Genomic DNA, 10,649 nt, shown 5'->3' on the forward strand with positions numbered 1-10,649 from the left:
TCGTTGTCGACATACATCCACTATCCTTATCAATTTATTTGCTTTACAGATATTTGCGAATATTCCGAACGCCGCTGGTTGTTGATGCTCACAAAGTTGACCCTAATTGCCGATAAGTGGGCACCGTGGCAATAACAGCCCTCGACTTTGGACGGTCTATAGCATTAGCTCTGATAATCGTATTACTGTGGATACGTTATTTTTAGCCCTCCATAGTCCTTCTGCCACTGACGTTCCCCACTCGTCAACCGCTTCAGTAACAAGCAGGTATTTCAGGGTAAAACGAGGTTTAAAATACACGAAGTTTATCTGGTAGACGGTGCGCCGCGTGGCTAACAGTCGTACGTCAACGAAGGGATTGGAAAGAATTAGCAATGGGTTGTCGTACGGTTGTTATTGTTGTTATACTTCGCTGCGGTTCTCTAAAGTACGGGTCTTTGATGTGGAATGCTACCTGTTAGAGAACCAATGGTATTATGTAAAAAGATAAAGTATATTTAGCTTATATGCTATATATGTGTGGGTTGTGACGTATACTGATTTTCAAAAAGACACGAGATAAGGTGAAAGAGGACTCACTTCCTAATTAAAGGGTATTTTTAAGTCCCTGACTTTGAGTAAATGGGTTATTTCGATATGAAATAAAAGCGGCAGAGGCTCAGACCCCCCCCTCCCACACACACATACACTACACGCACATACACACACACCTCTTGTGTACGTCCTTGTATACGGGTAAAAAGTCAAACAACTTTCATAGCCGAGGGTGAGGAGGGTGTGTGTATTTCGACGTTTACGACGGTCATTGTGGCCATACCAAACGGGTTTCGCAAAAAGAAGAAGAAAAAAAAAATAGTCGAAGATGGTTATAGAAAAATAACTATGGGTGATCTTGAAACACACCTGGTTGATTCTGATCCCGAATTCGTGACAAAACTTTTCTTCTTCTTCTTCTTCTTCTTCCTAGAGATGCCCATTCCTATTCTCCAACCAGGCGAAATTCGATAGGAAGTGAAATGACAAGACTAGATTGCAGAATTTTGCTTAAATCCTTTCGTTATAACAGGAAATTGATTTCCAGTAAATCACACACACACACACACACACATACACATACAGAGAGAGATAGAGAGAGAGAGAGAGAGAGAGAGAGAGAGAGGAGAGAGAGAGAGAGAGAGAGAAAACAAACACACAAAATGACCTCTAATGAAAAGAGGAAACACACAGCCGCCATCAACACTTCAAGCAATTTATTTACCTATTTATTTATTTTTTTAGTCAGCATAAAATAAGAGAAAGCATTATCGGGTAACCATTACCGCCCCTTGTGTTGTGTACAGGCAGGAATAGTGAGCTCGAGTACCGAGGAGTTACTGGGGCTGTTATGAAAAAAAGGGTTATTTTAGTTCAGAATTTCATACGTTGTCACCTCTAAATGTGATTTGTATTTTTTTTTTTTTTTTCAATCACTGTTTTTGTAAGTTCGACTAGAGACAAAAGCTAATCATCAAAATGCAATTTCTAACCGGATTTTCAGTTTCATCGCCGACTGAATGGAGGACAGACAAAATTTTGACTAATAAATGAAAATAGAATAATTGAAAAACCGGATATCCTGAAATTTACGAATAACTATATTAAGCAAACTTTACTTGAAAAGAAATAAAAGCGAATTAATTAGTAAAACAAAGCAAGGAAAATTTAATAATAATGATAATAATAATATCATTATACTGGGATTGCCAGTATGTGCTATACTGAAAAATATCTAGAATTCTAGATAATATGCAAGTGATCGATATGGATAAAATAGACACTCTTATTAAGCTTGAAGGTATTTATTTAAAGTCTGAAGAAGAATGAATAACACCAGACAATCTCTATTGTAGAAAAAGTATGAATGATAAAATCTTCACAATACAAGGGATTTATTCAACTGGTTTCGACTACATCCTCGTCAGAAATACAAGCATTTCATTGTATTTCAGATATAATCGAAACCGGTCAAATACATCTCTTGTATTGCGAAGACATTCATTCTCATTCATGCATTTTCTTCATTTATCAACATGAATACGGTTCAAGTTGCTTCGACAATCTCTTCGATATTAACGACACTGTAGAATTGTTCACTAATTCCGTGAAGTTAATGTTACACAATAAAATAATATAAAAATAAAATAAAATGAAATATAAAAAAAAAAGAAGAAGAATGAAAAAATAAAATAAAATAAAATAAAATTAATATAAAATAATATAAATAAAATAAAATAATTAGATTATTCAATCTGAAACAAATCCGTCTTTCAGAATTTATCGGCTAATATTTTATTTTGTTTCACTGCATTTCATGTTTATCTATGATGGTCAGAAGTTTTTGAACATTTATTTATATTTTACATGTTTGAGAGGCTTATGGAATCCCACGTGTTTTCAGCAGATTCTAATGAAGTCATATTAATGCATTTTCTTCTTCGTTTTCTTCTTCTTCTGCTTCTCCTCCCCTCCTACTCCTTCCCCTCCTCCTCTTCCTCCTCTTCTTTTCTCTCTTCCTCTTTTCCACCGCCCTCTTCTCCTCTTCCTCCTCCCCTTCTTCTTTTTCCCTTCTCCTTCTTTTCTCCTCCTCTTCCTCCATCCTCTTACCCTCCCCTTCCTCCTCCTCCTCCTTCATCTCTTCCTCCTTCCCCATCCCCCTCTTTCTCCTCTTCCTCCTCCTTCTTCTTCTTCTTCCCTTGTTTTCCCCTTGCCATGCGCACAGTCTCATGTTTTTTTTTTTTTTTCCTGTCTCCCCTCCTCTATCATCTTTTCTCGCTCCCGATCTGTTCTCCCTTCTACTCTTTCTCCTCTTCTTCTTCCTGATTTTTTCTTCTCTCATGTCTTTTTTTTTTCTTCTTCCCCTCTCTCTCTCCTCTCTCTTCTCTCTCTCTCTCTCTCTTCTCTCTCTCTCTCTCTCTCCTCTCTCTCTCTCTCTCTCTCTCTCTCTCTCTCTCTCTCTCTCTCTCTCTCTCTCTCTTTCTCTTTCCATTCGCCCACGCTCGCTTGTCAACGCTCCTCTCCCCCGCCCTTCACCCCCACCCACGCACACTCCTTCGCCCACCCCCACCCCCCGCCCTCCCTCCTTGTCTTAACTCCCTCTCCCTTCTTCCATCATAACACCTCCTCAATTTCTTCACTTTCCTCTCTCTACCACCTTTGTTTATCCTGACTTGGCCCTTTCATCCTTCCTTTCTCTTTCCACCCTATTAACTTTTCCCTTTTCCATTTCTTCCATCGTCTACCTTTCCACCCTCTTACTGACCTCTCTCTCCCTCTCCCTTTTGTGTTCCTCCCCCGCTGGCGCTAACCTCTTTCATTCTGTGCTCTCTTCCACCCTACCCCTTTCCCCTAATGCTTGTCTTTCATCCTCTCCCTCTTCTCGAACTTCCCTCCATCCTAATCTTTTATTTTTACTCTAATTCCTTTCCCTCCTAACCCTTCCCTCCCCCCCTTCTCCAATCTCTAACCTTTCCCTTTCACACTGTCTCTACTACCTTAACCCTTTCCCTCCAACCTCCCTTCTGCCCTCCACCCTCCCTACCCTTTTTCTCCCTCCCACCCTCAATTCTACTCTACCTTTTCCCTCCACCTTCCCTTCCAAACCCGTTCCCTCCCTCCCAACTCCTTCGCTCCCTCCCAACCCTTTCCACCCACCCTTTCCCCCCTTCCCCCCCTCCCCGAACGCCAAACAACCGTCACGGATCCAGCACTTGTCTCTTGATTGAGGGAGAATTGACTAAATTCCCTCGCAAGTGTCCCCTTTAATCTTAATTCACCACTTTCCGACAACACTTGCAACAGTACTCAGGTCCACCTACATGTTAACGCTTCGGTGGCAGAGACACTGTGGTTGCGATGCGTCTGTGCGGTTAATAAAGGTGGAGAGGGAGGGAGAGGGGAGGGGGGAGGGAGGGAGAAAGGGTGGGAGGGAAGGGGGAAGGAGGGAAGAGGGAGGGAGGGGGAGAGGGAGTGGGAGTGGGAGTGGGAATGGGAGAGGGAGAGAGAGAGAGAGAGAGAGAGAGAGTGTGTGTGTTTTTATCCCATTCTTTCTTATACTTTCTCCCCCACCCTCCTCTATCTGTCATTCATATTTTATTCTGTTTTTATCATATATATTTGTCATTCCTCCTCCTATTCTTTCTATCTCTCTTTCTTCTTTTCTTCCATCACTCGCACAGCTAGCAATACTTGCTTTCTCTACGAAATGAATGGCTGGATACATTCGTACGTTAATTAAGGAGAGAGAGAGAAAAAGATCCTACCTAATTTTTTTTTCGTTCATTTTCTCTCCTTTTCTCTTCCTCTTTTATTCTCATTCTTTCTAAGTGTTCCCCTCTTGTATTTTTTCTTTTCTTCTTTCCCTTTCTCCTGGCTCCTCTGCTTCGATTTCACCCTCTTTTTATCAGTCAAGCTGAAAATGCATTCTCACCGAAATGAATTTACGAATTTAGTCCAAACTGACGTGTTATCTGTAAGTGCAGTTTTTGAACTTTCATATAGCTTATCGATTTTTTTTTTCATTGCAGAAATCAGTGCAAGATTCATGACAAATGATGAAGCAGTTTCGAACCTTGGATTCATATAGCCCTTTTTTTTTTTTTTTTTTTTTTTTTTTTTTTGTTTTTTTTTTTTTTTTTGCGTTTTTTTTTTTTTTTTTTTTTTTTTTTTTTTTTGTAACGTGGAAATCAATGCAAGATTTATGCTAAAAGAATTAGCAGTCGTCTTGGCCACAAGCACTACACGAATCTCGGTCCTGTTTGAGGTTTTACTGAATTATATGTCTCATGCAACACGTAGATACTTTGCCTGCATGCTATTTTCTCCTTTGAAAGCATCCATTTTCTCCACTTTCTTCTTCGTAGAATCCACCTTCTTAGCTGCATCTATTTTCTCTCGCATGGCATCTCTTTCTCCCTCACAGAATCCACTTTAGCAAAATCCCTTTCTACTATCCAGTGTCCGTCTTTCTCCTTTATAACATTTAGCTCCACACTCACAGCATCTCGAATCGAATCATCCACCTCACAGCATCCACTTTCTCCCTCAAATCAACCGCTTTCTCCCTCACACCATCCACTTTCTCCTTCAAATCCTCCACTTTCTCCTTAACATCCACCTTCTCCCTCGAATCATTCACTCTCTCCCTCACAGCATCCACTTTCTCCCTCAAATCATCCACCCTCTCCCTCACAGCATCCACTTTCTCCCTCAAATCATCCACTTTTTCCCTTCGATCCATCCTTCTTCTCTCTCCCTCTTCCTCACTTTCATCCTTTTTCTTTTCCCTCTTTCATTACCCGATCAATCATTCCTCCCTCTTTACTATCCCATTCTTGATAACTATATTATCATTGATTCTTTCACTATTCCTATCTTCGCCATGCCTTTCTCTAATATTGCTTGTATCACGTGTTATTCCTGATTCTTTCACTATTCCTCTCTTCGTTATGCCTTTCTCTAATATTGCTTGTATCACGTGTTATTCCTGATTCTTTCACTATCCCTCTCTTCGTTATGCCTTTCTCTAATATTGCTTGTATCACGTGTTCATGTTGGCCCATTTACCTACATGACTCTCGTTTCCTCGCTTCCAACATAGTTATGTGGCAGAGATGGGGAATTTCTCGGCGATAAAACAATGTAAAACGAAAAGAAGTGAAAAAGAAAAGAAATGAATCGGAGAGAAAAAAAAAAGATGAAGAAAAGTGTTGTGAGCGTAAATATCTTCTTTCTCTGTTCATGTGCCATTTCTCATTATTTTTTTTTCTTCTTTTCTTTTATTTCTTCTTTCGTGTCTTGCTCATTAGCTGTTATTCCATTTTTCTCTTCCTTCTCTTTGTAAAAAAAATCTTAACATGGATGGTTTTATTACTTTTTCTTTTCTCTCTCTCGTCTTGATAAAATATTTTAATCTTCATTTACCCTTATTAATATTTTTTTCCCCTCCTTGTTCTCATGTTCTTCATATTTCATTAATAAACTAATATATTATATCTTCTATATCGCAATTCCTCTCATAAAAATATATATGGAATGTGTTCCTCTTCTCATTTCATTCCATATTATCTAATCAATCTCATTTCTGATATCAGTAAATGTTCAGAAAATATCACAGATACATATATCTATCTCGAAACTAAGCAGGATAGATATCACAGTGTGTGCAAGTTAACAGTTTAAAAATCTGTAGTGATTTGAAGTGTGAAATCTTACCTCTTAATTATTTAGCATAATTACCCTGAGGCTGTCACTTCATCTTTACATAAGATTGGGTGTTTTATATTGAAATTTGTTTAGCATAGAGGACACGGTGGCCGAGTGGTTAGAGCATCGGACTCAAGACTGTCACGACGGCAATCGGAGTTCGAGGGTTCGAGTCCCCGGCCTGCGCGTTGTTCCCTTGAGCAAGGAACTTCACCTCGATTGCCTACCTAGCCACTGGGTGGGCAAGCCGCCCAAGTCAGTGACGGTCCCAAGCCCGGGTAAATAGAGAGGGTTGGCGTCAGGAAGGGCATCCGGCCATAAAAGGTGTCTGCCAGAACTTGATCATCATGGCGACCCCATATAAGAATGAGATAAAGCTAGGGAAAAAAAGAAATATGTTTCGTAATGTTCGAGACTAGGTTTACCAGGGATTTTGCAAATGAAGAATTGATTTCAGTGGGGTATTTTTTTTTATCTCTTAATTTATTTTCTATTTTATTAATCTATTTATCCATTCATCTTTTTTTTTTTTTGTTACTTCATTCATTAATTTTTATTCAATTATTTATGTTTCCATCTGTTTTAGTTGTTTCTTTCTTTATCTATTGACTTTCCAGTTCATCCATTTTTATTCATCTCTTTGTGTATCTATTCACATCTTTATCTATTAATGTGTTTGATAATTCATTTACTTATTCATTATCTTTATAAGAATGTATGTTGTAAGAATGAGCGTTGCGTAGAGTATGCCATATATAATAATTTATATTTGGAATGATTTGTCACAATCGACCACATAATTTTCGAGTTAAGAACCTGTAAAATATAAAATAAACAATCAAAATAAAATCAGAATAAATAAAACATTACCCCAAAGCTGAACATTCAATTTAACATCGCAAGAACATGGCCATTATATACTACATGGACATCATATGATACACCCAACTCACATACATTCTGGCAATTGCACATTACCCTTTGGATGCAATACCCTCATATGCCAATACTACTGGCTAATGGCTCACAGTGCAATTAGACAGGGGAGGCGACTAACATGTGGGTCACCCATTACGTGTGTACAAAGATGCCTATGTGAATTCCTCCTCTGAAACACATACCTTTGAAAACTGTCATTAAATGCATAATGTGTAAGAAAGTTAGAGATAGATGGTTTATGATATAGATAGATAGAGGCATACTAGTACACATGTCATTTTGAGAGGAAATACTGTGACCCACTTTTGAGAATATCTGAAAATAACCCAACATGTATATATATATATATATATATATATATATATATATATATATATATATATATATATATATATATATATATATATATATATATATATATATATATATAAATATATAAATATGAACGATAATATATAATAATAAACAAGATAACGAAAAAAAAAACCCATGAAGCGATAAACTGATGAATACACAACAGAATGATAACGAAATACCAAAGATGGCATCCCATGCGATAGGCTATGTGCTTTCAACAACGATTTATGGCGATTTACGGCGATTTTGGCTTCTATGCTCTCTAATACTGGCCTTGGGTCCATCCCGTTATTAACTTGGCTTGTGCTTGTCATCCAACGTTGCACGCTCGTTTGCTGCCTTTGGCCTGTTGTGTTTGTCGTGGCACGGCGTCTAAAGCCGACTTTTATGCTCTGTTAAACTCGTGTGTGTGTGTGTGTGTGTGTGTGTGTGTGTGTGTGTGTGTGTGTGTGTGTGGCGGGGGGCAGTTTGCACACACACACACACACATACACACTGAAAAGAAAAATATATCTATTACATAAATGTCAAAGCCGAGATCGAAAGCAAAGGTATTCATATCATATCTGATATCCGACAAAATAAAAAGAAACACGAGATGGAAAAAAAATCATTTGAAAGAACATTGATACAGATTCTTCCTGGAAGGCAAATAAATTTAAAATATGTTCACAGACGAGAGAAAACAAAACTGAATAGGGGAAAAATAGAAGAAAAAAATATTATGTAGGTTATCATTATCAAAATAAAAAAGTAGGAAAAAAAACATGATTAAAATAACAAATAACCCTCGGGAACAAAAGACAAGAAACGTGCGAACAAAAAGTTTAATGATAAAAAGTTAATGATAAAAAACAGCATAATTAGGATGATAACATAATAACAACGATGCACGTTTGCAACAACTGCAAGAGATGTTAAGGGTGCAGAAAGGAGGAAGTAATGAAATACAGGATGATGAATGAGAGGGTAGAGGGAAGGAGAGGAAGGGGAGGGGGAGAGGAGGGGAAGAAAGGGGAGGAGAGGAGGGGAAGAAAGGGGAGGGGAGGAGAAGAGAAAAGAGAGGAGCAGAAGAGAAGGGAAGAGAGGAGGAGAAGGGAAGGAAAGGAGAAAAAAAGGAGAGAAGGAATGAAAGGGAGGAGGGGAATGCAGAAGGGAAGGGAAGAAGAGAGGGGAGGAGAGGAGGAAGGAAGGAAGTGGAGAAGAAAGAGAAGGAGATGAGAGAGGGAAAGAGAAGGAAGAGTGAGGAGAAGGGACTAGGAAAAATAAAAGGAATAAGGGAGGATATAGGAATGAGTAGAAGACATAGGGGAAAGAGAAGAAAAGAAGATGGAGAGAGAGAGAGAGAGAGAGAGAGAGAGAGAGAGAGAGAGAGAGAGAGAGAGAGGCAAACAGACAGACAGAGAAAGAGAGAAGGGAGTGAACGGATGAGAAGAAGGGGGAGGGGATGAAGAGGGGAGGGGGGAGGGGAGGGGAGGGGAGGGGAGTGAAAGACATCAGCTCCTTCTTCAGACTTAATCATCTCTCATTCTCTTCGTTTCTTGCACCATCCTCCTCCTCTCCCCCCCTCTTCCTCTGTCCGCTTCCCCCCTCCTCCCTTTTTGCTTCTTTCTTCCCTCTCCTCTCCTCCTTTCTTCTTTCTTTGTCCTTATTTTCCCGCCTCTTTCCCCCTCCTTCTCCTCCTCCTTCCCTTGTTCCCTGCCTTGCTACCCCCTCCCCCCCTCCTCCGCCTCCTCCTTTTCCCCTCTTTTCTCTCCTCTCCTCTTCCTCTTCCTTCTCCCCTCCCATGCATCTCTCCTTCTCTCTCTTTCCTCTTCTTCCCCTTTTCCCCTTTCCCTCCTCCCCCTTCCCTTTGTCCTCTGCCACCTTCCCTCTCCCCCTCCCCCTTTCCTCTTCCTCCCCTTTTTACTCCCTTGCTTCTCCTCCTCCCCCTCCCTTGCCCTCTTCCTCTTCCTCTGTCCTTTGCTTCTCCCTCCCTTCCCCTCTTCTCTCCCTGCCACCTGCCCGCTGCTCCTCCCCTCCTTTCCCCTCCCCTTATCCTGCCTTTAGTCTCTTGTTCCTCCCCTCTCCTCCCCTTCCCTCTCCCTGCCTCCCCACCCTGCTTCTCCCTCCCCTCCCCTTCCTCTTACCTCTACCTCCCTCTCATTGCTTCTCCTTCCCCTCTCTCTGTTTCTCCCTCCCCTCCCCCTCTTCTCCCTCCTCCTTCTCTCTTCCTCTTCTCCCCCCTCCTCCTCCTCCTCCCCTCCACCACATCTTCTCCCTCCTCCTCCCCTCTCCCTCCCCTCTCCCCCTCTTCTCCCTCTCCCCCCCCCCCACTACTTTGGCACGCTTGCTATCCCATTTACTTATTTGATAATGCCACTTGAGGGATCCCTGACACCGGACCACAGGAGAGGGAACGAGGGGGAACGAGAGAGGGAGGGGAAGAGGAGAGGAGGGGAGGAGAGGTAGGAGAGGAGGAGAGAAAGGAGGGGAAACGAGAGAGGGAGGGGAAGAGGAGAGGAGGGGAGGAGAGGTAGGAGGGGAGGAGAGGAAGGAGGGGAACGAGAGAGGGAGGGGAAGAGGAGAGGAGGGAGGGAGGGGAAGAGGAGAGGAGGAAGAGAAGAGGGGAGGAGGAGAGGATTGAGAGGGGACGATAGAAAAGAGAAGAGGAAGGCTGAAGAGATATGAAAGGAAGAGAAGAGGGGATGGAAAGAAAGAGGAATAAAAGGGAATAGTGTGAAGAAAGGAGAGGAAAGAGAAGGTGTAAATGAAAGGGACAGAGAGATGAAGGGATAAGAGGGGAAAAAGAGGGAAAGGGAAGAAGGAAAGAAAGAAAGAGAAGAAGTAAGATAAGAAATGAAAAGAAGAGTAAGTAGAAGAGACGTAAGAGAAAGACAGGGAGAGAGAAGACGATGATAAAGAGTCGAAATGAAAGAAAAGAGAAGAGAAGTGAAAGAAGAAGAAGAGAGAGAGAGAAGAATGCGAGCGGAAGAGAGGCAGAGGGAATGAAAGAGGAAGAGGGTGATAGGAGAGGAAGATATAAGGGGAAGAGAGCAGAGGAGAAGAGGGAAGGATGCGAGGGGAAGAGGGAATGAAAGAAAAAGAGGAGGAGAGGAGAAAAAAAAAGAAAG

The sequence above is a fragment of the Penaeus monodon genome, chromosome 1, assembly GCF_015228065.2.
Source record: "Penaeus monodon isolate SGIC_2016 chromosome 1, NSTDA_Pmon_1, whole genome shotgun sequence".
In the NCBI taxonomy this organism is placed as follows: Eukaryota; Metazoa; Arthropoda; class Malacostraca; order Decapoda; family Penaeidae; genus Penaeus; species Penaeus monodon.